Here is a 26,843-nt window from a genome sequence, read left to right as displayed (position 1 = left end):
ATAAAAATATTATCATTTCCACATGTAATCAAATAAGAACGACTCATGAGATATGCGCCCCCTTTTTTGGCATAATAGAACTTGGCTATAGGTTCACAGCGCGTTTCAAGAGTCGTTCGAACAGCCCGGTGGGGCGGCTAGCGGCTACCTCAGTGGGCAGGGCAGCTCTAGCCCTAGATAATTGTCATTCATAATTTCATACTGATTCTTTTTTCATTTCTGTTCTTTATTAAGACTTTTTTTTTAAGGGGCGCCTGGGTGGCTCAGTGGGTTAAGGCCTCTGCCTTTGGCTCAGGTCAGGATCCCGGGGTGCTGGGATCAAGCTCCGCATCGGGCTCTCTGCTCGGCAGGGACCCTGCTTCCCTTCCTCTCTCTCTGCCTGCCTCTCTGCCTAATTGTGATCTCTGTCTGTCAAATAAATAAAATCTTTTAAAAAAGAAAAGACATTTTTTTTTTAAAGAGCAGCTTAATTTTCCCCTTCCCGAGGGGAAGGTGCAGAGATTTCCCACATACCCTTTGCCCCACGCATAGACAGTCTCCTTCGTTATCAATCCATCCCGCCCTGGAGCCCCGGACAGCACGTCGCTATCATCCAAAGTCCATAGTTTATATCAGGGTCCACTCCGGGGCCCTGTGTTCCATGCATTTGTACAAACGTATAATGATACGCATCCATCTTTATGGCATCAGGGTACTTTACTGCCCTAAAAATCCTCTGTGTTCCAAGCATGTCTTTTTTATGATGTTTCAAAAGCTGGGACCTCCCTGATCATGGAAGGACTGCCTGTCCCAAGGTGAGCAGATTCCTAGAGATCATAAATGCCTCCCAAGCGAACCTCCCATCTGCAAACGAGCCGATCCAGAGCCCACACCAGAGCCCCTTCCTTTCTGGCTCTCACACTCAGGGACACTGTCCCCTGCTCTGATCACCCCAGAGCCTGGTGCCAGACAACTAAGACACAGCTCCTACGCCCCAGAGTCCTCTGAAATCATGCAAACCAGCCAGTGAGCCTGCAGGGGCTGCCTCACCCTTCCCTCCCATGGAAACTGGAGTACAGGCTCTTACCCACGTTTTCCCTCGCTCCCTCTGCCTCCTGACCAACTCTTGTGCTTCCCCCCGCCGTCCAGGGTGGCAGGGTGTGCCCCCTACTCTTGAGATCTGTGAATAGCAACTTTTTTCTTTTTAATGATTTATTTTGAGAGAGAGAGAGAGAGAGCGCATGTGTGCATGAACAGGGGGAGGGGCAAAGGGAGAGAGAGAGAGTCTCAAGCAGACCCCTCATTGAGCAGGGATCCCGAGGCGGGACTTGATCCCTCTACCCTGAGATCATGACCTGAGCCAAAACCAAAAGTCGGACACCAGATGCCGACCCAGATGCCCCAGCAATCTGTCTTTTTAATGGCCATTGCCTCCTCATCTGTTGGCCTCACCACATCTGAAAAAGAACAAAACCTATCTTTGAAAACAGGTGCCAAGTAATGTGCAGAAAGCTGGAGACAGAGGGCAGCTCACAACATACCACTCCCCGCGTAAGGCCCCCAGCTGATGCGGGACCATAGTCCACATCCTGGAGGACTGTCCATGTGCAGACTGTGGGGATGCAGAGGGCAGCCCACCAGGTCTCCAGAGAGAACAGCTACTGAATGGAGACCTGCTGGGGAAGCAGGTGTCAGAAGTCAGACAGAGAAGGACACCTGAAGGACCTGCCAAGTGCAGGACAGCTGCGGCGGGAGATGGGGTGGGAGGGGACAGTCTATTCAGGGCCTCCCACACTGAGCCAAGAAGGGTGACCTTCATTGAAAGGACACCGGGGAGCTGCTGAGGAATTTAGCCAGGGGAGGGTTGTGGTCAGCCCCGTGTCTGAGCTCTGCCAAGGTCATGCAGAAGATACAGTGTGGGGACATCAGCCCAGGCAAGAGAAGACTCAAGAGTAGCAGCCTGTCTTTTGTTAGGGCTTGAGCAAGGCCCTTTCTAGTCCCTTCCGTGCTCTACACCAGCAAGAACTAATTCAGGAAATATTTACCGAGAATATTTACATGCCAGGTTTGGTAGTTACAACATGGTGACAAGACAGATTTAGTCCCTACTATCACAAAGATTTTTTTAATTTTACTTTTTAACAATGGGTTTACAAAGGCATCTGAGGAATGCTGACATGACATAAAACAGGGAACCAGAAAAGAGAAAACAACAACAACAACAACAAATAACTAAAATCAGAATGAAAATGGGGCAGGGGCAACTGGCTGGCTCAGTCCATACAGTATGCAACTCTTAATCTCAGTTCCATAAGTTCAAGTCCCACATGGGGCTAGAGAGCACTAATAAGGGTTACTACAGGTGAGGTGACTATATGTGCAATCAAAATCCCCCAGCATATTATGCTTAGTGAAATAAGTCAATCGGAGAAAGACAACTATCATATGATCTCCCTGATATGAGGAAGTGGAGATGCAACATGGGGGGGTTGAGGGTAGGAAAAGAATAAATGAAACAAGATGGGATCGGGAGGGAGACAAACCATAAGTGACTCTTAATCTCACAAAACAAACTGAGGGTTGCTGGGGGGAGGGGGGTCGAGGGGGGGGTGGGGTTATGGACATTGGGGAGGGTATGTGCTATGGTGAGTGCTGTGAAGTGTGTGAACCTGATGATTCACAGACCTGTATCCCTGGGGATAAAAATACATTATATGTTTATTAAAAAAATAAATAAATTTAATTAAAAAAAAAAACTCAACCAAGAAAATGCAGGCCCAGATGGCTTCCTTGGTGAATCCTGCCAAACATCAAAAGAAGAATTAACACCAATCCTTCTCAAACTCTTCCCCAAAAACAGAAGAGGAGGGAACACCTCCTACCTTATTTTATTCTATGAGGTCAGCATTACCCTGATACCACAGCCAGGCAAAGCCATTGCAGGTACCCATGTCCCTGATGAAGACAGATGCAAATTCCTCAACACATATCCCTGAAACTAATAGTACAGTATATGTTAATTAAGTTGAGTTTAAATAAAAAAATTTTTCAAAATCCTCAACACCAGGGACACTTGGGTGGTTCAGTCGGTTAAGTGTCAGCCTTTGGCTCATGTCATGATCCCCGGGTCCCGGGATTGAGCCCTGTGTTGGGCTCTCTGCTCAGTGGGGAACCTGCTTCTCCCACTTCCTCTGCAACTCTCCCTGCTCATGCTGACGTTCTCTCTCAAATAAAAAAATAAAATCTTAAAAAAAAAAAAGTCCTCAACACCAGAGTAGCAAACTAAATCCAGGAGCGTATTAAAAGGATCATGGACCATGAGCAAGTAGACTTATCTTGAGAATGCAAGGATAGTTCAACACTTGAAAATCAACTTAATATAGCACATTAATAGAATGAAGGAAAAACTACACGATCATCTCAACAGATGCAGTGAAAAGCATTTGACAAAATTCAACACTTTTTCACAATAAAAGCACTCACGAAACAAGGAATGGAAATAAACTTCCTCAACATCAAATGATAAAGGGCATTTACAAAATACCAGCACTGAACATTATACTCTGCAGTTGAGAGATTGAAAGCTGTCCCCCTTAGATCAGAAACAAGAAAATGATGCCCACTTTCATCACTTCCAATCAACAGTGTGCTCAGTGCTAGAGTTGGAGCAGTTAGGCAAGAAAAGGAAATTAAAAAGGCAATCAAACTGGGAAGAAATAGACTATCTTCACCAACGACATGATCATATAGAGAGAAAAATCCTAAAGAACACACACACACACACACACACACACACATGATTAGAGCTAATAAAGCCAGCAGAGTTACAGAACACAAGCTCAACACATAAAAAAAATCAGTTACATTTCTATACAGTAGCAATGAGCAATTGACTAGGAAATTTAAAAGACAATTACATTTACAATAGCATCAACAAAAAATAAAATACATAAGAATAAACTTAACTAAGGAAGCACAAGACTTATGACTAAAAACTACAAACCATGCTTAAAGAAATTAAGGAAAACCTAAGTACATGGAAAGACATCTCCATGTTTACGGAAGGCTTGACATGGTTATGACGACAGTACTACCCAATGTAGCCTATATATTCAGTGCAATTCCTATCAGAATACCAATGAAAATTTTTGCAGAAATGGAAAAAGGGAGTCTAAAATTCATAAGGAATTGCAGGGGACACTGAACAGCCAATCAAACAGGAGACAAGGGCTACCATGAGGGGAGTGGGACCAGCCAGGCAGGACTTGTCAGAACCTGCAGCTCCCTCGGGCTGCTATGGCTGTACATGTCCTTCCTCTGAGCAGCCCCAGCCTGGCACTGCCCCTTGCTTGGCTATGGAGCCCTGACACATCCACCTGGCCAGATTTTCTTCTTTACAGGGTTTGCTAGGTCAAATCCACAGGGCCTGACTCTTTAAGAAATGCTCTGCAGACCCCTTCACCCACCAAGAACAGAACAGATGAAAATAGAACTGTGTGGTTTAACCAGGGGTTGGGGTGCCTAAGAGCACCCCCAACCCCATTCACCCTAGGTATGTGGGAACCCTTAGGCCACTGAAAAGAGTTTGAAAAACCACTGGCTTAGCGGGGGTTGGGAGGAGTCAAATCCTTAGGGTAGCACATTGAACTGGTCAAATTTTCTATTTCTTCTTGTGTCAGTTTTCAATTAGCAATAATCGCGCCTCGGATAAACCCCACTGGCCACGATACTGCCACTGCGCAAAGCTCTTCTTGTGTCAGTTTTAGTAGTGTGTTTCTGTGAATTTGTTCATTACTCTCAGGCTATCTAATTTGTTGGCATTTAATTGTTCATAGCATTGTCTTACAAACTTTTACTTCTCTGAGGTCCAGAGTTTTGTCCCCACTTTCATTTCTGATTTTAGTTATTTCCTCTTTTTTATTTAGTCTAGGTAGTTTGCCAGTTTATCATAAAACCAACTGTTTTGTTGACGTTCTCTGTTGTTTTGTATTCTCTATTCCACTTATCTCCCTTATAATCTTTATTATTTCCTTCTTTCTGCTAGTTTTGGGGATTAATTTACTCTACTTTGTCTAATTCCTTAAGGTATAAAGTGAAGTTATTGGTTTGAGATCTTTCTTCTCTCTCTCTCTCTCTCTTTTAAAAGATTTTATTTATCTGACAGAGATAGAGAGAGCACAAGCATGGGAAGCAGTAAGCAGAGGGAGAAGCAGGCTCCCTGCTGAGCAGGAAGCCCGATGCAGGACTCAATCCCAGATTCCTAGGATCATGACCTGAGCCAAAAGCAGATGTTTAACTGACTGAGCCACCCAGGTGCCCCCACGATCTTTCTTCTTTTTTAACGCAGGCACTTATACCTATACACTTCTCTGAGCAGTTTTTGCTGCATCCTGTAAGTTTTGGCATGTTGTGTTTTTGTTTTCATTCATCTCAAAATAGGTTTTAATTTCCCTTGTAATTTCTTTTTTTGGCTCATTGGTGTTTAAGAGTGTGTTGCTTAAGAAATCCAGATGGCCAACAAACACATGAAAAGATGCTCAACATCACTCATCATCAGGGAAATACTATCAAAACCACAATGAGATATCACCTCACACCTGTCAGAATGACTAGAACCAAAAACACAAGAAACAACAGGTGTTGGTGAGGATGTAGAGAAAAAGGAACCCTCGTGCTCTGTTGGTGGGAACACAAACTGGTGCAGCCACTAAAGAAAACAGTATGTGGATTCCTCAAAAAATTAAAAATAGAGCTACCATGTGATGCAGTAATATCTACTACTGGGTATTTACCCAAAGAATACAAAAACACTAATTTGAAAAGATATATGCACCCCTATGTTTACTGCAACATTACTTAGAATGGCCAAATTATGGAAAGAATCCAAGTGTCCATCAACAGATGAATGGATAAAGACAACATAGCACGTATGCAACAGAATATTTCTCAGCCATAAAAGAAAAGGAAACCTTGCCATTTGCGATAACGTGGATAGAGCTGGAGAGTATAATGCTAAGTGAAATGAGTCAGAGAAAGACAAATATCATATGATTTCACTTGTATGTAGCACTTAAGCACCAAGATAAATGAACAGAGGAAAAAAGAGACAAGCCAAGAAACAGAGTGCTAGCCATGGAGAATGATGAGATGGTGACCAGAGGGGATGGGGTAGGGGATGGGTGCAATACATAAAGGGGATTAAGATTATGGTTATGCAATGAGCACTGAGTAGTGTATAGAAGTGTTTAATCACTGGATTCCACACCTGAAACTAACAGAACACTGTATGTTAACTGGAGTTTTGTTTTTTTTAAGTGGTGTTTAAATTCCAAATACTGAAGAATTTTCCAGTTTTCCTTCCATCATTCATTTCTAGCTTCATTCTGTTGTGGTCAGAGAGGATAGTTTGTGTGATTTCAATCTTTCAAAATTCACTGGACTTGTGTGGCCTGACTTATGGCCTATAAAGGAGGATGGACGACACGCATTTGAGAAGAATGTGTGTTCTGCTGTTGTTTGCTGGAGTATTCTCAGCATGTCGAGTAGGTCTGGTTATAACTATTGTTGAAAATGGGGATTTTCTTTATCGGGTAGGAAGGATGTTAGGTTTGAGGTTGGTGTTGAGGAGAATAACTACCATGACTTCCAGTGCTTTGACGAAACCTCATGCGAGGCCTTCTGGCCAAGCATCTGCGATTTCATGTTGTTGGAGCCTTTGTTGTAGCCCTGGGTGTTGCAGCTTTCTTTACGTTTGCTGTGGCTGAACCCAGAAAGAAGGCATATGCAGATTTCTACAGAAATTATGATTCCATGAAAGATTCTGAGGAGATGAAGAGGGCTGGTATCTTTCAGAGTGCCAAGTGATTTTGGAATGTACAGAATTTCTTTGGATTGAGTTCAATTGAAGTTTGTCACTGACATGTGTTCCTGAACTCTGAAGCACGAATATTGGGTTATGGAATCGTTTGTCTTGATAAATGAACAACTAACAAATTAAAAAAAAAAACCTGTTGTTGAAAATGGGAGTATTGCTGTCACCAGCTACTACTGTAAAAGGGTCTATTTCTTCCTTCAGTTCCGCCAATGTTTGATCCATATTTTCTGGGGCTCTGTAGTTTGGTATGTATACGTTTATATTTTTTAAAATATTTTAGATTTTTTAAAAATGTTAAGCAATCTCTACACCCCACATGGGGCTCAAACCCACAGCCCTGAGATCAAGAGTCCCATGGTCCACCTGCTGCACTGACCAGGCACCCTGGTAGGTGTAGGTTTATAATTTTCATATCCTTTTGGTAGATTGACCCTTTTATCAGTTGGTAATGTTCTTCTTTGTTTCTCATATTTTTTTTTAAGATTTTATTTATTTATTTGACAGACAGAGATCACAAGTAGACAGAGAAGTAGGCAGAGAGAGAGAGAGAGAGGAGGAAGAAGGCTCCCTGCAGAGCAGAGAGCCCCAATGCGGGGCTTGATCCCAAGGGAAGCACGAGTGGAAGGCAGAGGCTTTAACCCACTGAGCCACTATCCCAGCTCTCTTTCAATTACTATTTACATGGACTTTCTTTTCCCCTCTCTTTCATTTCTATCTATTTGTATCTGTGGATCTAAAATGAGTCTCTTGTGGGAAGCATGCAGCTGGATCCTGTCTCTTATCTCTTCTGTCACTGCCTGCCTTCTCTTTGGAGAGTTTAATCTACTTATCTTTAAAGTAATTACTGATAAGAAAGGACTTACTTCTGGGGTGCCTGGGTGGCTCAGTCGGTGGAGTGTCTGCCTTCACCTGGGGTCATGATCCCAGAGCTCTGGGATCAAGCCCCACATTGGGCTCCCTGCTCAGCAGGGAGTCTGATTTTCCCTCTCCTGCTCCCCCTGCTTGTGCTCTCTCTCTCACTCAATCTGTCATATAAATAAATAAAATCTTTTAAGAAAATAGAAAGGACTTACTTCTGCTATTTTATTATTTGTTTTACAAGTGTGTCTTATACTTATTTTGTTCCTTAATTTGTTCATTACAATTTTCTCCTGTGTTTCATCGATTTTTTTTTACAATGTACCACTTTGATTCCCTTATTTTGTTTTCTGTATATACTCCATTATTTTCTTCTTATTTACCTAAGGTGACAGTTAGTATCCTCAACTTGTGACAATCCAGTTCCAATTAGCACAACTTATCTTCAACAGTGTAAAAACTCTGCTCATCTGCATCCCTTCCCCTTTGTATTGTTAACTATCACAAATTACATCTTGATACATTGCATTTCCATTAACATACCTTTATAATTCTTGCTTTATGGACTTGTTTCCTAAATCATATATGGGGGGGAGGAGTTACAAACCAAGAATACAGTAAATCTGGATTTTATATTCACTTATGTGATTATCTTCCTAGTGTTATTTTTTCCTGGGTCTTCTAATTGCTAGCGAGTGTTCATTTCAGTCAGAAGGACTCCTTTTAGTAATTTTTTGTAGGCCAGGTATACTAGCTTCAAAGTCTCTGAACTTTTGTTTATCTGGGAGTATCTTAGTTTCTCTTTCCTTTCTGAAGGATAGTTTTACCAGATACAGAATGCTTGGTTGACAGGTTTTTTCCTTTCATCACTTTAAATGACTTTTGCTGTTTACTGGACTCCATGATATCTGATGAGAAATCAGCTGTTATTCTCACTGGCAATCCCTTGTATGTAATGAGTCACTTCTCTCTTGCTGCTTTAAAGGTTCTCTTGGTCCTTCTTTGTCTTTGTAAATATTTATTTATCTATTTATTTTAGTGGGGCAGAGGGAGAGAGAACGTCAAGCAGATTCTGTGCTGAGTGTGATCTCATGACCCTGAGATCATGACCTGAGCCAAAACCAAGTCAGCTGCTTCACTGACTGTACCACCCAGGCACCCCTCTTGGTTTTATTTTTCAATAACTTAATTATAATGTCTGGTATGGATCTCTGGTTTATTTTCTGCTTGGAATTTGTCAAATTTCTTGCACGTACAGATTCATGATTGTTACTAAACAAGCAGTCAGCCATTGTTTCTTTGAAAGTTTTTCTCCTTTTCTTCTGGGATGCCCGTTATCTCTTGCTTATACTCTGGCTGGTGTCCCAAAGGTCCTACTCATTTTTCTTCATTCTTTCTTCTTTTGGCTCCCCAAACTGGATAATTTCAATTGACCAATTTTCAAGTTCAGTGGTTCTTTCTTTTGCCCACTGAAATCTTCTGTTGAAACTGTCCAGGGAAATTTTCATCTTGTCTTATTTTATGGCTCCAGAATTTCTATTTGTTTCTTTCATATACGTTCTCTTTCTTATTGATAGTCTCTATTTGATGAGACATCATTCTCCTGATTTCCCCTAGTTCTTTGTCTATGGTTCCCCTTAGCTTTTCGAGTATACTTAACACAGTTGATTTAAAGTCTTCAAGTCTAATATATGTGTCCTCAAGGGATCACTTGTTAGTTTCTCATTTTCCTGCAAATGGGACATGCTCTTGTTTCTCAGCATGCTTCATTTTTGTTGTTGTTGAAAATTAGGTAATTTGAATACAGCTGTTGGACATTTCTTAAAGGCCTGAAGGAAGGACACAAGGAGGAGGAGGAGGGGGAGGAGACGGAGAAAGGTGGAAAAGGAGAGAGGAAGAGGGCAGGGTGGAAGGGAGGAAAGAGGAGAGGAGACAAAGTACTTTCTTGGTGTTTGCAGACTGACTCTGCATTGGGGCACTCCTGTAACTCCAAGCCAGGTCGCTTACAACTCTGCCTTAGCCTTCACTTCCTGCTTGGGGTGAGACTAAAGATCACCGGAGGTGAACACTTAGGGGCTTCTAAAATCTTTTCTGAGCACACATCCTGCCCCAGGGATGTGAGGATTTTCAAAGTCATTACTCCCCCAAGTAGCTCCTCCCCCAAGTAGCTCCTCCCCCAGCTTTTCCTCTCAGGCTTTCAGCACTTCTATTGTTTGTCCCAACTGTCATCTTTTCCCACATATGCAGCACTTTGTTCATTTGCCTGTCAGCTGTACTCAGGGAATGCCCTCTGCATAGTCCCTCCCTGCTTTGAGAGTTACAACGTGGGAAAAACAGAAGCCAGGGACTTGCATCATTCCTTCAAGGAACCCCCAGACAGGTCAAAACAGGCACACACAATTCCTCAGGAGATAACGAATTGCTCTATTTGAAGGAATGGTACAAGTGTATGAAGTGGACACCACTGAGCGAAAAGGGCATGGAACACACGGCACACGTTCACTCCCTGCCATGGACGTCACTCGTGGCTGCAGGGAAGCCTGGCGAAGGCTCTGTCGTCATCACCCTCCTGGGGTGTCCTTGTCAAAAAGAAACTGCCATGCAGGGGTTCTGGGGTCCCATTTTGTGCAGGCTGGTTAGGTGATCGCCCAAGTCTTTGATGGAAGTCACCCTCACTGAAGTTACAGGGATGACTTGGCCATTTTTGTCGATGGCCGCTTTGTGCAGTGCTGGTGGTGACCAAATCACATTTTGCACCAAGAGTATTCTATGCTCTGTGGTCTCCAGCTTGCTCTCCCAGTCACCACAGTCTGCTTTCTTGACATCCGATGAAAACTTGGCCACCTTGTGGGTCCCACAGTGCCATCATTTTCTCAGCATGGTCCCTCTCCTCAAGAGCTTGGTGAGGAAAATCAGTGGCAACATTCCTCAAAGCCAAACTCACCATGGTCAGAATAGAAAGATGGGGACAGGCAGATGCAGGAGGCACAGAGTTCAAAGGGGATCCGGTGGCTGACGGTGGCCTCCAGGTCCTGGTGGTGGTCTGAGCCCACCTGTAAGGGGGACACCATTGTCATGGTTGTCACCATGGCAGGTGGCTTAGAAGGGTGGTGGCCGAGGGGCATTGGAGTGGCAACTGGTGTTTTGGGAGGGTCCAAGGGTGCTGGGAGCAGGTGTTAGCACTTGTGGCTTGGGACAGCATGAGTACCATGGACGCTTCTGAGAGCCTACTCTCTGCCAGGCCACGTTCCAGAATAGGAGGCTACACAGTGAGTGACAGGAACTAAACCCCTGGCCTCTCACAGCTCACATTCAAGGGTAGGGCTTCTCAGTCCCAGCACTGTGGACACTAGAGGCTAGACACTTCTGTGTTGCCGAGGGTCATGCTGTGTGTCACAGGATGCTGGGCCGCATCCCTGGCCTCCACCCACGAGCTGTCACGGGCATGGCTCCCTGGTTGTGACAGCCCCAAATGTCCCCAGACAAAAATCCCTGGCTCCCCCACCCCCACTGGGAACCACTGCTCCAGTGAGGAACTAGGGGATCCGAGTTTCTGTTCTCACAGGCTGTGCTGCTGTATCTGTGTATGTTGAAGCCATCGTCCCTGTTTGATCCCTTAGCAGCTGTAGCAACAAAGAATGCAACCGCCACTGTCGTCTACTTGCAACACGCCAGGTCCCCTCCCCAGGAATTTTATATCCACTGATGTGACAACTGAGGCTGGGGCCAGTCAGTGCTGTGCCCGGGGAGTCAGGGATGAGCAGCTCGGCCAGGCCTGCTTGACTGCAGAAGTCTGGCACCTCCTAACTGCTGCGCTGAGCGGTGCCTCCGTTAAAAAAGGAAGGGACGGGTAAGCTGAGGGGTCCGAAAGCCCCACAGGGCCCCAGGCTGTGCCCAAGCTGACAGCAACAGGGGGTCGGGGCTGAGGGACTGGGGGGCATGGTGCGCGGCCCGCGGGCGGCTCTCCCCCAGGTGACTCTGGATGCCGGGGCCGTGCTGGGCGCGGGTCACCATGCGGGTGTTTTGGTGCTGCGGGGCGAGTGGCAGCTTCGTCCTGGGCTGCTGCGGCCAGCCAGTGCCAGCCAGGAGGGGGGCAAGGCCAGCTACCTCGCGGGGCTCATGGGGTGGGACCCGCAGAGGGTGAGGGCGTGGCGGCTCCGGTGCACAGCCCACGGGAAGCCCGGCGACTGCTGAGAGCGGACGGCAGCACAGGACGGGTCACCCCCTGCACACATCAGCTCCCATGGGCTTCGAGCTGAGCGAGCAGTCCCCCCTCCTCCAGTGTCACCCAGACAAGGGGGCCCGTGTGTCCACTCCCTCTTCCTCCTTTGGACACCATTTTCTCCTTTCTGGCCCTCCCCAGGGACAGGTGGGTCCCCTGGGGTTTTAAAATGTAGGTTTTATTATTATTATTATTTTTAAAGTTACATTTTTTAAAAGATTTTATTTAATTTGACAAACAGAGATCACAAGTAGACAGAGAGGCAGGTAGAGAGAGAGGAAGGGAAGCAGGCTCCCTGCTGAGCAGAGAGCCTGATGTGGGGCTCTATCCCAGGACTCTGGGATCATGACCTGAGCTGAAGGCAGAGGCTTTAACCCACTGAGCCACCCAGGTGCCATATGGTGAGGCTAACAAAGCAGGAGACAGTCCGTTACTCACAGACCCCAGGAGGAGGGGGCACCACACCCCGTGGGGCCACTTAAGGGAGCAAGCAAGGCAGAGATGTGGGCAGGAGCCTTCACAGTGTTTTCTACGGGACGGAAGGCAGGGTCAGTTGGCTTAGGACCGGCTGGTTTGAACGACGTCTTCGGGCTCTGGGGGACAGTGGCCGGCCTAGTCATCTGGTCCTGGGCCCTGGGGACATCAGGGCAAGGGGACACTGCCTCCTAGAGTGTGGCGGCCTGCTGATGGGTCGGAGGAGGAGCGGAGGCAGGCGAGGCGTGTGCTCTCGCTAGGATCAGCGAGCCCGGGGAGGGGCAGTTCCTCCCACAGCAGCGAGGCCCCCGGAACTCAAAGCATCAGAGCGGAGAAAATAAAAACCACAGCGGACACTTTCCCCACCTCTCTGCTCCCATCACCGGTTCTCCCGTCTTGCCTGTTTGTGCGGCCACCCCGTCTGCTGGGGATAAAGGCCAAGGATGCCTCTCCAGTCTCCCTGACCCCAAGAAACCTGGCATCCCCGACCCCTCCTGCCGACTGTCCCTGTCACCCCTGCTCCGGCTCCACGGGTCCCTGACGGCTGCTTGTGTGGCCCGCAGACCCCTGGTGGCTCCCCTAGGGCTCCCGCCTGCCTTGGCTTTGAAGATACACCCGCTCTGGGTCCTTCTCCCCTCCTTTCCGTCATCTCTGGGACAAGAGCATTTTCTCATGGTTCAGTCCCTGGTCCCTTTCTCTGGGGTCAGGCTGAGGCCACACAACCAGCCCCACTTGGTATTTTTGCTGCTGATAAAGGGGCTGGAGGTGCCTCATGGGCTATGTGTCTAATTGCAAACTTCTGAACGCAAAATTCACTTTCCCTTTTATGTTGGCTAAAAAAATCCAAGAGGCCTCTTCCTGGGGATGGGGGCGAAAGGAACGGGGCCCACGACGCCTTGAAGAACGCGAGAAGAATTTCCAAGTCTGCAACGTGAAGCAAAGACAGGAGCTTTCTGGTCTTTTTATGTGTGATTCTTGGGCGTGTGGAGTGGGGAGAAAAGTGCCCCCCCGCCGTCTGCTTCACTGCGGTGTTCTCAGCCTGAGAACGTCTGGTCCACGCAAAGCCCGACCCCTAACCCTCATACACGGAGTCCTCGGCACGAGTGCGAGAGACAGCAGGCCTGTGGTAGAGCACAGCTCGTGCCCCAAGAAGGACGGAGGCCAGCTTGACCGCCCAGTGCCCCCACCCCCGACTCGGGCTCCAGAGGGAACGCACGCCTGTCCCGAGCTCCCGCGGCCACGGTCATGAACTACCCCCAAGCAGAGTGGCTTAAAACAACATGAATTTCTGATCTTTGGGTTCTGGAGGGCAGAAGTGCTCAAATCAAGCTACTGGCCGGGGCCAAGATCCTTCTGGAGGCTCTGTGGGCCGTGTGTGTCTCCACCCCTCCAGCTTTCAGAGTGGCCCACGCTCCCTGGCGCACGGCCTTCCTCCTCCTGCAAAGCCAGCGGTTGGAGCCCGTTCCAGTCTCTCTCTGTGTCCTACTTCTGTTGTCTCTTTCTCTCTCTGGCTCGGAGCCTCCTGCCTCCCTGTCCTGAGGACCCTCGTGTGACGTGTCGCCCTCGGCATCATCCAGGATCCTCTTCCGTCTCCAGAGCCTTGCCTCAGCCCCGTCTGCCAAGTCCCTTCCGCTGTGGAAGGTGACAGCGTCAGGTTCCGGGGATGAGGACATGGACACCTGACACGGGGGACGATTCTGCCTGCCACGGCACCCACGGAGCACTTCTTGGGGGAAGTGGTATGTGGACCCCGTTCTGGAAAAGGGCGGGTGGGGATGGGGGTGGGGAGAATTCCAGGCCCCCGAACAGGGCACATCAAACAGCAGCCTCCCCGAATAGCTGCCCCGATGTGATCTGAAGGCCCTTGACATCAGCCTCCGAACCCCAGGCAAAGGAGGCCCCTTTCCAGGCTTGGTTCTCTCAAGTGGGGGATTCTCACCTGGGCCGATTTTGCTCGCAGGGGACACCTGGCAATGACTGGAGAGAGAACTGGTTGGCACAGCAGGGGAGGAGGGATGGCTAGAGCTGCACTGCCCCCGCCCCCCACTGGAAGACTCCTCCGGCTCAAAGGTCAATGGGAGAGAGAGAGAGAGAGAGAGAGAGAGAGAGAGACCCCGTTTACAGCACAGAGACTAACAGCTGCTTCCTGGCTCTGTCTCTCCAAACTTGGAGGGGCTCCCCCCACCCCCTAGAGGGATTCTGCTCAGAGACCTTTGGCCTTGCACAACAGTCCTGCCTTTCTTGGGAAAAGCAGCTTTCAGTTCCTCCTGACCCTTGGCCTGCCCTGGGTGCGCTCAGATGGGTTAAACACCCCTCCCCGGGGAATGCAAGACCCAGACCCAAGACGGCGGCCTGAAGAGCTGGAAGAGCCGAGGCGCTTCTCCTCACCCCAACCGACCCCGCTTCACCTTGTCCCGCCCCACCCCGGCTCACCACTCTGGCCTCTGGGTCCCCGCACGCACTAAGGACACAGGACACTGGTCACTGGGCAGGCACTAAGCAAGCTCATTCACAAAGCATGGGGCAGCAGGGGACAGAACCGGTGACAGGTGGAGGGGTTGGCTGTGTGGTCACTGGGCTGGGGCAGGAGTGGGGAGACCTCGCTCACCAGCCATGGAAGGGACCCTGGCGTGAGGGGCCTGATTCACCGCCGGGGGCAACAGTGGCGGGCCGAGCCAGAATGGGACAAACCCAGGCCGGGGTCTTAAGTGTGGCTGGCCTCCCAGGAAGGGCCTGTTTCTTGCTCCTTCGGCCAGCAAACCTCTGACATCCGGCTGCCAGGCCCTGTGCTGGGCACTGGTGGGGACGAGACCAGCCGGTCCCGCAGGAGCCACAGCGACTGGGGAGAGCAGGGCTCGTGCTGGCGGCTGCCGGGGCCTCTCAGCTCCGTTCTCATCACAGCACCTGTGGAAACTCGCTGGCTGCACGGCTGTGCCAAGGGTCGGGGGCGGGTGGCCAGGGGAAAGGAGGGAGGCAGGGGTAGGAGCAAAACCGGGCCTGGTGCGGAGGCACGGAGAGGAGAGGAAAGAGAGCACGTGTCCTGTGGGGCTTCCCTCTCGGTGGGAGCCCAGTGGAACCCCTGCTCCTGGGGGCAGGAGGACTGTCTGGGAGATGGCCAGTGCCCCCTCCCCGCCAGCTGCTCGTGGATCCCCTTTCCTGCTCCTGTGCCAGCTGTAGCTCATCTGGCCAGCCTCTGGGGACATCCAGGGGGCCCGTCACCAGGCCTGAGCCCCTGACGGATGCCCCCACACCCCCGTCCTCCCACCGGGGCTCCGAGCCAGCCCCATCCACCAGAGAACCTCGCATCCCTAACTGCAGAGGCTGGGCAGTGCCCATGGGAGCTAAGGGCCACCTGAGCTGAAACCCAGCGGGCTTACCTAGGGGGACGGACCGAACCGTGTGCCCCCTCCAACATTCATGTGTCGCAGCCCTAACCCGCAGGGCCTTGGGATGTGACTGTATTTGGAGGGAGGGCCTCTGAAGCGGTGATCAAGATAAAATGAGGCCATTAGGGTGGGCCCAAATCCAGTGACTGGTGTCCTTACAGAAAGGGGAAAATAGGACACAGAAGAACACAGAAGGAAGACCATGTGAGGCCACGGGGAGAAGGCGGCCATCTGCAAGCCAAGGAGGGACACCTCAGAAAGAACCAGCCCTGCCAACACCTTGAGCTTGGGCTCCTGGCCTCCAGAACGAACTGTGAGGAAAGAACTCTGTTTACTAATAAAACGATTTTACTTCAAATGCACCTTCACATACATATGATAATATCAAACATCTCTTTAGGGGCGCCAGCTGGCTCAGTCTGTGGAATGGGCGACTTGAGGTCTTGGGGTTATGGGTTCGAGGTCCATGCCGGGTGGAGAGATTACTTAAAAATAAAATCTTTTTTTTTTTTCTTAAGATTTTATTTATTTATTTGACAGACAGAAATCACAAGTAGGCAGAGAGGCAGGCAGAGAGAGAGAGGAGGAAGCAGGCGCCCTGCCGAGCAGAGAGCCCGATGCAGGGCTCGATCCCAGGATCCTGGGACCATGACCTGAGCTGAAGGCAGAGGCTTTAACCCACTGAGCCACCCAGGTGCCCCTAAAAATAAAATCTTTAAACAAACAAAAAACATTTATCTGACACTCTGTGAGAAATTAGATTTCTGTTGTTCCGGGGCCACCCAGACCGGCCGGCTTTGCTTCGGCAGCCAGAGCAAACCCAGGCGCCCGGGACGGACCTGAGTAAGGCGGGAGAGGTGTCGGGTGCCTAGGGACGTGGGGAGGGAATGAAGGCCAAGACAGGCCCTTTCCCCATGGCCTTGGTCTCCCCACTCTCCCACGCGGACCTCGTGCTTTAACTGCATACTGAGGATGTCCCCTTCCCTCCAAACCCAACCATCTTAAGCCACTGGGCTCTGGTTGAAAGGGGGAGTGGAATTAACACGTCAGAGACGCACTGTGGCCCCATGATGCCCACCCGCTGGGCTCTTCTCTTCCAGAGTCATCTACGCAAGCCTTCTCCTCGGCCCCTCCTCTCTCCTAGACGCAACCCCCCACACCCCCGCCTCTTATCTGCATCCTACGCAGTCTAACCGCCCATCCATCCCCTTGCGGTTGAGGCTGGGGCCTCTCTCGCGCTGGCCTGCACCCTCCCCTTTCTCCACTCTCCCCAGGATTCTTCCAGCTGCAGGTGGACGGCCACGTGTCATGTAGATGCACTTCTGTGCCCCATCCTTTTCTCTCACATCATGAGCTGTTTGGCCCTGTGGTCCCCACGCCTAGCTCCGCCCTGCCACCCTCTGGGAGTGTGTGACCTTGGGTTCCCTTGATCCTTCTGTAAAATGGGGGTAAGAGGCCCCAGCTCAGAGGCTTACCATGAGGACTGAACTGTGTCCGCACACGGGGCACCTGCACGGCTCAGTCGGTTAGGCGTCCAACTCTTGATCTCAGCTCAGGTCGTGATCTCAGGGTTGTGAGTTCGAGTGCCACGTTGGGCTCCATGCTGGGAGGGGAGCTGACTTTAAAAAATAATAATAAAAATTAAAATTTTCTTTTAAAGATTTTGTTTATTTGTTTGACAGAGATCACAAGTAGACAGAGAGGCAGGCAGAGAGAAAGGGGGAAGCAGGCTCCCTGCTGAGCAGAGAGCCCGATGTGGGGCTCGATCCCAGGACCCCAGGATCACAACCTGAGCCAAAGGCAGAGGATTTAACCCACTGAGCCACCCAGGCGCCCCAAAAAATTAAAAGTTTTTAAAAAGGAAAGGCATCCACACAGTGGCCAATCTAGAGGCCGGGAGCCACTCTAACTCCGTATGGTCACAGGCCTCTACCCATTTTTTCTAGTGAATGGGCAATTCATTAAGCCAGCCTCATCTCTGGGCATTTGGACCAGTGCCAAGCCGAAGGTCTAGAATGCCAAATGTCCTTCGGCCTACAGCCCTTCCATGGGTGGCTCAGGAGAATGGTCAGCACTTCAGCGACAGAGGCAGAAAGTGACCCTTTTTCTATGCTGGGCAGGTATCTTCCAATGGGTGTCTTTCTGGCATCACATGGCTGCCAGCCCTGGGGAAAGCCAGTGTGGGGGTTCTGGCAATGCTGGAATGATCTACACCTTGGGTCCTACCCTTGGGCCCCCTGGTTGACCTGCTCTGAGGTTTTTGGACTCTGCCTGCAAACTGTTTCTGACCTTTGCTCCCTTGGTTCTTATCAATTTGCGTGAGCTCTTAATAGACTGATAACACATGGCTTGTTCCTACCGCACACCTCGCTCTCCACTGCACGCCGGCAAGCACGGGGCGCTCTGAGAAACGTGTGCGTTTGGAAACAATGTCTGGGGAGCTGAGAGGTTTGAAGATTTTGTGATACGGGGAGTGGGGGTATTGCTGGGGAGTGGATGGGGGCAGGACCCAGAAACAGAAACACCCGTCCTCGGTGTTCCTGTGCCAGCACATCAGGGGCCGGCGGGAGGCACCTTGCACGCAAACCACAGCACACGCATGAGCCCCCCAGTCTGCTTGCTGTGAGTCGCCGTGAAGAACGAGGCTGGAGACACGTCGCAGCCAGCCGACAGCCTGCCGTGACAGCAAGCACGGAGCGTCCACCTCATTTATAAACAAAGGATTGGGGAAAACGGTCTCTCAAAACATTAAACATAGAGTGATCAATGGGACCCCGCCATCCCACTCCTAGGAATCGACCCAAGAGAACGGAGAACATATGTTCGTAAAAAACTCGTCCGTGAAGGCTCACAGCAGCGTTATTCCCAAGAGCCAAGGGGTGGGAAGAGCCCCATGTTCGTCACGTGATGACTGGAGCGAGAAAATATGGCGTCGCCACGGTGCAATGCTACTCAGCCACGAGGTACCAGTTCACACTCCAGTGTGGATGGACCTTGATGGAGGATGCTCAAACACAAAAGGCCACACGAGACATGATTCCAGTTCCATGAAGGGACCAGAACAGGCGAATCCCTGGGGTCAGGAAATAGACTCGTGGTCGCCAGAGGCTGGGGAGGGACTGCTACCGGGCATGGGTTTCTTTCACTCTGGGGTAAAGAAATGATCTGGAACGAAACAGTGGTGAAGTTTGCACCACTTTGTGGATATATTAGAAACGCCTGAATTTTCACTTAAAAAAAAAAAAAACAATTAAAAAGCATTGCAGAAAGCCCCACAAATACACAGGAAACATTAGCCCAGCAAGAAAGAGAACTTATATGCCATAAAAAGGAAACATCAGAAACCTTACAAACGGAAACTAAAAGTGCTAACGGCTGCTGCACGATCAGCGTGGGACCGAGGGCGACCGGCTGAGGACACCTGGAGGAGAAAGTGATGGCTATCGACAACCCCAGGACAACAGGGAAAGCCAGGCCATGCCGTGACCCTTGGGAACCAGACCTGCAGGGCCTTTCCTAACCTTTGACCTCAGGAGAGATAAAACGCCCAGTGCTGTTCTTGCCAGAAAGATACTCACGGGAATGGTTATGGGTCAGTTGCAGAAAGATCATTCTGGAAAGCAAAATGTGCCGCGGTTGTCCAGATCAGTGACCCACGTTATCTCGGGGGTGGCATTCCAGGAGCTGCGGTTTTAAGACAAAATGCAGACTGGGTGCCTGGGTGGCTCAGTCGGTGAAGTGACCAACCCTTGATCTTAGCTCAGGTCTCGATCTCAGGGTCGTGAGTTCAAGCCTCGCACTGGGCTCCATGCTGGGCATGGAGCTGACTTAAAAAAAATAAAATAAAATAAGAGCAGACCCTTCCTGCTCTCTGTGGTGTCAGTCGCGTTAGACGCTCAGCTCGGTGCCTGCTTCACGCCTGTCCCTGAGGCGGTGGTGCCACCTGCCTTTCACAGATAAGCAAACGGAGATGCAGGGAGGTAGGAGCACAGCAGTGCCGGAAAGCAAGCCCTGCATTCCTACGCCTCCTCCAGGGCCGGGTTTTTCGGGGCAGAAATGTGCACATGCAGGAACCAAGGTGACCCACACCTGGAAGGGGCCGGTGTCCTTGGCACAAGGCCATGACCTCCAAACTGTGGCTAACCTGAAAATGCATGCTGTTGCCTAAGGAAAAATAAAGAAAGTTTCTGTTTCTTGACACAACTGACCTATTGGGCATTTGAGATGGAATTGGATGGCAGCAGTAAAGCGTGCTGAGTTCCAGAAGGCTCTCTGGGCTTGTCCAGGCCCGTCCAGCCTCTGACCTCCTGAGCAGTGTCTGCTGCAATGCCTCAGCTCTGCTTGGGAGGCCAGTAACTGCCTGACAGTGAAACCCGTTTCTTGTGTCCCCAAAATAGCCCCCACCTATGTTCGCAGCCCTAGAAATGGTTCAGACGTCACGGCTTCCCCTCACATCCCTGGGTCTAATAAATCAGGACACCTCCTTCTCCACTTTTGACTGGGCACTGACCAGTTTCCGGATCCCACCTCGTCAACATCTGGAACCCTCCTGTCCATATCCAGCCCCCCGGTCCCTGCCCTGGCTATCCACCCCCTGCCTCCGGTTTGTTTTCCTCATATAAATAAGCAAAGGCAGTCTCTCATCTAAGATTCTCTTTAGCTACAAAATAAATTCTTGTCCATGCTCGTTGCCTGGGACAGGTGCATCAGTGCCCTGTGGCCGCTGTGACAAACGGCTGCCCTGCCTTCCCGCAGGAGTGCAGGCTAAGTCATCTTTGTGTCTCCTGAACAAACGCTTACTCTCTTACGACCCCCGAGGTCAGAAGCGTGAAAGCAGTCTTACGAGGCTAAAATTAAGGTGTCAGCCGCGCTGTGGGCCCTTCTGGGAGTGCTAGGAGGAAATCTGTTTCCAGGCCTTTGCCAGTTTCCAGAAGCTGCCTGCACCCTGTGGCTCAAGGCCTCTCCTAAACGGGCACAGCCGGCAACGGGCACACCGGCCGCTGCTTCCGTCATCACTTCTTTGCTCTGATCCTCCTGGCCCCCTCCCATGGGACCCCTGTGATTACACGTGCTGTGTGGATCATCCGTGATCATCTCTCCCTCTGCAGATCCTTGGCCGGGTTCCCTCTGCCAGGTAAGGTCACGCAGCTGTAGGTGCCAGAGATGAGGTCATGGCCGTCTTGGAGGGGCTGCGATTCTGAACAGGATTCATGTACTTCTGAGAAGGACCCGACAGTAAATACTGTAGGCCTGGCAGGCCATTCGGTCTCTGTCACTAGCCTGGCTATGTAATTTTCAGGGCCTGATGCAAGACAGAAACGAGGGGCCCCTCGTGCACAGATAACTAAGAATTTCGAAACGGTGACAGAGGAGCAGGGTCCAGTGAGACCCCACAGCATGTCCAGGCAGGACGCGGCCCTGCCTCTGCGGCGGGGGCTGGAAAGCCGCCACAGGCCACATGCAAACGACAGGTGACGCTGTGTCACTACCCAACCTAATAGGACACCTAAATTATAATTTTCTCACGTCATGAGATGCTATTCCGCTTCTGCTTTTCCTTTCATTTTTGTTATAAGTAGGCTCCAAGCCCAGTGTGCGGTTTGAACTCAGGACCCTAAGATCAAAAGTCATGTGCTCCACCCACTGAAGCAGCCAGAGCTCCTCTCCTGTTATTTTTCTCAACCCCTTCAAAACGTAAACATCAAAGGGGCCCGGATGGCTCAGTTGGTTAAGCTTCTGACTCTTCGGCTCAGGTCATGATCTCAGGGTCGGGAGATCGAACCCCGCCAGGGGCTCCATGCTGGACATGAAGCCTGTTTGGGACTCTCTCTCTCCCTCTCCCTCTGCCCCTCCCCACCTCCTCATGCACTCGCGCGCTCTCTCTTTAAGAAAAAAACCAGAGCAGCCCTCACTGTTAGTCAAAGGCAGTACAAATACGGTGTGGGCCGAGTAAGCTGTAATTTGCTGGCTCCTGGTCTACAGGATAAAATCCCTGTTTCTCTGCCTGACTCTCCAGAGCCCTTTGAGGCTGGAGACAGATGTCGCCCCAGTGCGACCTCACAAGCTGCATCCAGTGCTTCTGATGGCTCCCGTTTCCTACCAGATCCCCTGGGACAAATCCGTGCCTGCGCTCCTCGGGGCCCCTCTGTCCAGAAGCCCTACCTCCCACCTGCTCCAATGGTATTCCAGCTTGGACACTGAGCTCCATGAGAGGTGGTGCTCTGTGCCTATCCCTCGTCACCCTGGCTGGATTTATGTGTCTCTGTGTCCTCCTCTCCCTTGGGTAGTGAGGTGCCCAAGGGCGGGAATGCAGGCTAAGTCATCTTTGTGTCTCCTGACCTCACCAGCCCTCAGAGCTGGTACTCAGAGGGATGACAAGAACAACCCAGAATCTGGGTGGCTGGAGTATATTCAGATTCTGACCCCTAAGAACAAAAGCTGCTTTTTACCAAAAACAAACCAAAATAAGCCCCCCACCAACCAAGAACTTCCTCTCTCAAATTCAGACCAAGAAAATAAAGATCTCTGAGACTAAACAGAACTGGGTTCCAATCCTGACTGTCCTTGCTAGACATGTGCCCTTGAAAAAGTCACCTCCCTTGCTCTTAAGACTGAGTCTCAATTCGCCATGGCCCACCAGGCGCTGTGTGACGTGCCCCTTCCAATCCCATGAGTCTCCTCTCCTGTTCGTCTCCACCACTGGCCTCTTCTCAGTCCCTAAGTGTGCCCGACCGCTGCCTGAATCAGGGTCTTTGCACTTCCTGTTCTGTCAGAAACATTCTGCCCTCCCCTTTGCCTGGTGACTCACCCTTCTTGCCATAGCTGCAACCCCTCTGACGTGGGAAGCTTTCCTGGCATTCTGAACCTCTGCAGATCGTAATTATTTTGTAATGATCGTAATTGTGCAATTTCTGATCACTATAAACAAGAATCAAATTCAATAAACATGTCACACCAAAGGTTCTAAGAGTGGGGAGATCAATTTAATTTTCCCAGGGCCCTCCTGAAGTCTTATAATCACCCGCACCTCGCGGATGGGGAGGCTGAAGCTCAGAGAGATTAAGAAAACTTACCCAAGGTTGCACACCTTGTCAGTGCTGGAGTTGCCCGCTTCAGCCCATTCCCACAGGCTGACTGTGACTTCCGTGTGGCACGGCTGCTGTGGTATCCCCAGGGCGGAGCACCTGCAGGGCACACTGGGGCCGAGGAAAAAGTACTGAGGACCTAAAAGAAACAACACCCCAGTGGCAACGAGCACTCCGAGTGCCCAGATCTTGATTTCTAACACTACTCTCTAATAAAAGGAACCAGGCAGGGAGAAGTGGCTGATTCTAGGACTGGGGCAGGAAATATATGAGATGAGCCCGGAACATCTTGTAGTACCAGGAAGTTAGGAAGTGTTCCCAGGAAAACAAAAACATCCCAAGCCAAACACACTGATGGGAATGTGTTAAGGGGTCACAGGAGCCAGCTGGAAAAGCTCCCGATGGCCAAAGCTGGAAGAATTCGAACAACAGAATACAGTCGTGTTGGATTATAACCCAGAGTAGGAAATAAATATCCAGCGGCCACATTGTTATAATTAAATCATGGGTAAGCTAATAAGTCAGGGAGAGAAGAGAACGCTCCCATGCAGAAGAATTCCACATAATTCACATAGACATCTCATGTAAGGAAGATTTCTCACTCTTTAGGCGTGTGCTGCACATGATTTCCTTCCAAAATACACACTACAGAAAGGTGGGGGGCAGCAAGTAATTTTCCGGTGGAGAACCCTGACCAATGCTACCTCAGCCTGCAGTCAAGGTCAACATCAACGGTACAGATAATGCTGGCTGTAGGTGCCCTTACAGGAGGTGATGAGAGTCATGCTTTACCTCTGGGGTTCTTCCTCCCCCCAAACCCATCATCCCAGTCTTATCACAAGAAAAACACCAGACAGAGTCCAATAGAAGCGCATTCTACTACAAAATACCTGATCATTTCTTCTCAAAACCGTCAAGGTCATCAAAAATAAGGAGAATCTGAGAACCCACCACAGCCGCGAGGTGCCTAAAGAAACAGCACAGCCAAGTGAGTGGATCTTAAAAGTTCTCATCACAACAACAACAAAATATTTACAATTATGGGTGGTGACAAGTGTTAACTGAACTTTTGTGCTAATTAGCTTACAACATACACATACGTTAAATCATTATGCCGTACATCAAAAACTGGCATGTGTTACATGTCAGTTCTAGCTCAAGAAAGAAGAGAGAGAGAGACAGAGAGTGAAAACCAGGACAACTTTTAGTAATGTGGCACCCTGCATGGGACTCCGGAAGGGAAGAAGGACATTAAGTAAAAACAAAGGAAATTTAAATAAACCACAAACTTCGATTCATAATGTATCAAGATTGATTCATTAATTATAACAAATGTATCGTGCTAATGAACCCTGTTACTGATAGGAGAAACTGGGTGTGGAGAAAATGGTAACTCTGTACTTTCTTTCAAGTATTTCTGTAAATCTCAAGCTGCTCCAAAAGACAATGTCTACTAATGAGAACAAAGACAAAATATAAATACATGAAGGACTTCGTTCTTCCCCACGGCGACTCAAAGGCCTGCTGTGAGCATCACACAGGAGAACGCACACGAAGTATTCAGTGTGAAGAACGGCCATCCTCTATGTGACTAAATTTAAATTAAGTAAAAATTAAGGACGTTAAAAATTCAGTTCTTCCACGGCACCAGCCACATGTCAAGTGCCCAGAAGCCACATGCAGCGAGTGGCTCCTAAATTAGGCACTGATGGTGGAAAACATTCCCATCATTGCAGGAAGTCCTAAAAGACAAACAGTGCGTTAAACAATGAACGGCAATAATTACTTGCTCGGTTCCTTCAGCAAATGCCATCTTCCCGACCTTCCCCACCTTCCCCATACCTTTCTCCAATTTACTTTTCTTCTTACCCCTACCCACCTACTTGATGGGAAATCCACTTGGTGTCTCTTCCAGGACCCCATCTAGCACTGCAGGGTCAGCGCGGTAGCCACGTGGTTGCTCGGCTGTGGAAATGCAGCCAGTCCGATCTGAGATGCACTGTGTAAGACACACCAGATTTCAGAGGCGTGGACGGGGGGGCAGAAAAATGTAAAAAATCTCATAACTTTTATATTGATTACACATAGAAATAACATTTTGGACACGCTGTTAAATAAAGCACATTAATAATTGTAACATCACCTGGATTTTTTAAACTTTTCTTTCCTTTAACACAGCTCCTAGGAAATTTAAATCATACACCTAACATTTGTGGCTAACGTTTTTGCCCGTTTGCTGCCCAATACAAGCGACTGGCATATAGTAGACGCTCAATAAAATTTTAATGACTGACTCAGGATGCCCCTCTGAGAACCCGCTAGCTCCAACAGTCAACACTGATGTAAGGCAGACCACGTCCCATGCTCCACCTCCTCACCATACCAGATAAGGAAACTGAGGCCCGGCGAGGTGACGTCAGCCACTTCCCAACGGCACGTAGTGCGGAAACGTCGGGGTCGGGATTCGAACCCGGGTCCTGTCCCCACAGCCCTGGCGCGCTGACCATTCCTACCTGGCAGGGAGGCGGCGGCGGCGGGAAAGACAGGCGCGAGGCACACAGCATGCGCTCGCCAAGGGGCGCGGTTCTTTGGCCACCGCCTTCCGTCGGCCTCCATGAGCCCGGCCCCAGCCGGCCTCCTCCGCGGCCATCGCCGGCCACCCGCGTCTCCGCCGGCCGCCGAGCCCTTCGCAGGCGGCGCCGGCCGGAAGTCCCGCCTCCGCCGCGCGCCCCGGGGCGCCGAGACAGGCACGTCGGCCAATGAGAAGCGCGCCGTGGCGGACGCCGGCCAATGGGCGCGCGCGCCGGGGGGGCGTGTCCGGGCCGCGGGCCGGAGCGGGTCGTGCGCGCTGAGGAGGAGCCGCCGCCGCCGTCGCCGTCGCCGCTGCCGCCGCCGCCGCTACCGAGGCCGAGCGGAGCCGTTAGTGCCGCGCCGCCGCCGCCCGCCCGCCCCGGAGCAGCCCCGGGCCCGCCCGCCCGCGTCCAGGTGAGGCGGGGGCCTTCGGCGGCACCCGACGGGGTAGGCCGCGGCAGGCCTGAGCTCGCCTGGCCCGGCCGCGGGCGCCCGCGGGCCTGCACCGGCCGAGGCCCAGGCCGCACCGGGCCGGGAGGGGACGCGCGCGGGCCGCGGCGGGCGGGCGGGGGCCGGCCGGTGTGGGCGCCGGCGTCAGGCCCCGGGCCGGATTCCTCGGCCGCCGCGAGGGGCGGGCGAGGGGGACCACGGCGTGGGCACGCGCCTGGCGGCCGGGCTCCGCGGCCGGGGCCCCAGCAGTCCTGGGAGCCGAGGAGCCGGGGGCGGGAGAGCGAAGCCAGAGGCGAGGGAGTGGGGTGAGCGCCTTCAGCGCGCAGAGGTCACGGCCCACGGGCTCGCTCCCCGGGGAAATCCTACAGATTCTTTTGTAGTCGTTGTCAGAGAACCGCGGTCGATCGGAGGTCCTTTTAGAAGTGTGCATACCTTTCCGAATGTATGGGAGTCCTAGAAAAATATGTATTTTTTGAACGCCATCTCTAACAAAGCTGTTTTTGGGGCGTGGGACGTTGGGATTTGTAAAATATGTGTGTGTGTGTTGAAAACACAACCTGCATGCAATTGAACAATGGGGGATGGATGCTCTTCCTTTTCCGGTCTCTTCTGCTGCTAGGCTTATTAAAATGGGTTCTGATACCTACTGTGTGCGGGCAGGTGGAGAAGAACTTTTGCATGCGCTGCCCCGGGAGGGACAGAGCCCCCCCATTACCAAAAGTATTCATGTAGGATCTTTATGGTCAGTGGTCCAGAAGTGGGGAAATGGGAAAGATGGTCCTACTGGAGAAGGATTTCATAACCTGGTCACTACTGACATTTTGGGTCTGATCACGCTGGGTGGTGGTGGGGGTGGGGTGGAGAGGATGTCCTGTATATTGTAGGATGTTGAGTAGCATCCCACTAGATGCCTGCAGGATCTCTTTCCTTTCCTCCCTCCCCCC

General features: G+C 50.7%; 1 protein-coding gene, 1 long non-coding RNA gene and 1 pseudogene across 5 annotated transcripts in view; 1 reads left to right on the top strand and 2 right to left on the bottom strand.

The window, feature by feature from the left end:
* Positions 1 to 4,540: 4,540 nt before the first annotated feature.
* Positions 4,541 to 4,726, bottom strand: LOC122910908 (annotated as a pseudogene).
* A 12,873-nt stretch (positions 4,727 to 17,599) lies between these two features.
* Positions 17,600 to 25,562, bottom strand: LOC122909798. 4 transcript variants are annotated; one of them, XR_006385184.1, is made up of 7 exons: positions 25,392 to 25,562; positions 24,758 to 24,877; positions 24,362 to 24,469; positions 23,769 to 23,845; positions 22,867 to 23,017; positions 19,372 to 19,477; positions 17,600 to 18,958 (listed from the first exon to the last, which is right to left on the bottom strand). It is a non-coding gene; the product is annotated as an uncharacterized LOC122909798 (long non-coding RNA). The 4 variants fall into 4 exon arrangements; XR_006385182.1 differs by lacking the exon at positions 24,362 to 24,469; XR_006385183.1 differs by lacking the exon at positions 24,362 to 24,469 and having other exon boundaries at positions 22,867 to 22,989.
* Positions 25,563 to 25,792: 230 nt separating this feature from the next.
* ELAVL1 (ELAV like RNA binding protein 1) overlaps positions 25,793 to 26,843 on the top strand; it is a 40,289-nt gene continuing 39,238 nt past the window's right edge. Inside the window, exon 1 of the mRNA XM_044254361.1 lies at positions 25,793 to 25,863. The gene's annotated coding sequence lies outside the window, so the exon portion shown is untranslated. The remainder of the gene's footprint in view (positions 25,864 to 26,843) is intronic.

Source organism: Neovison vison, chromosome 6 (assembly GCF_020171115.1).
Source record: "Neovison vison isolate M4711 chromosome 6, ASM_NN_V1, whole genome shotgun sequence".
Taxonomy (NCBI): Eukaryota; Metazoa; Chordata; class Mammalia; order Carnivora; family Mustelidae; genus Neogale; species Neogale vison.
The sequence above is the reverse complement of the archived record's forward strand: the minus strand, read 5'-3'. Positions and strand labels throughout refer to the sequence as shown.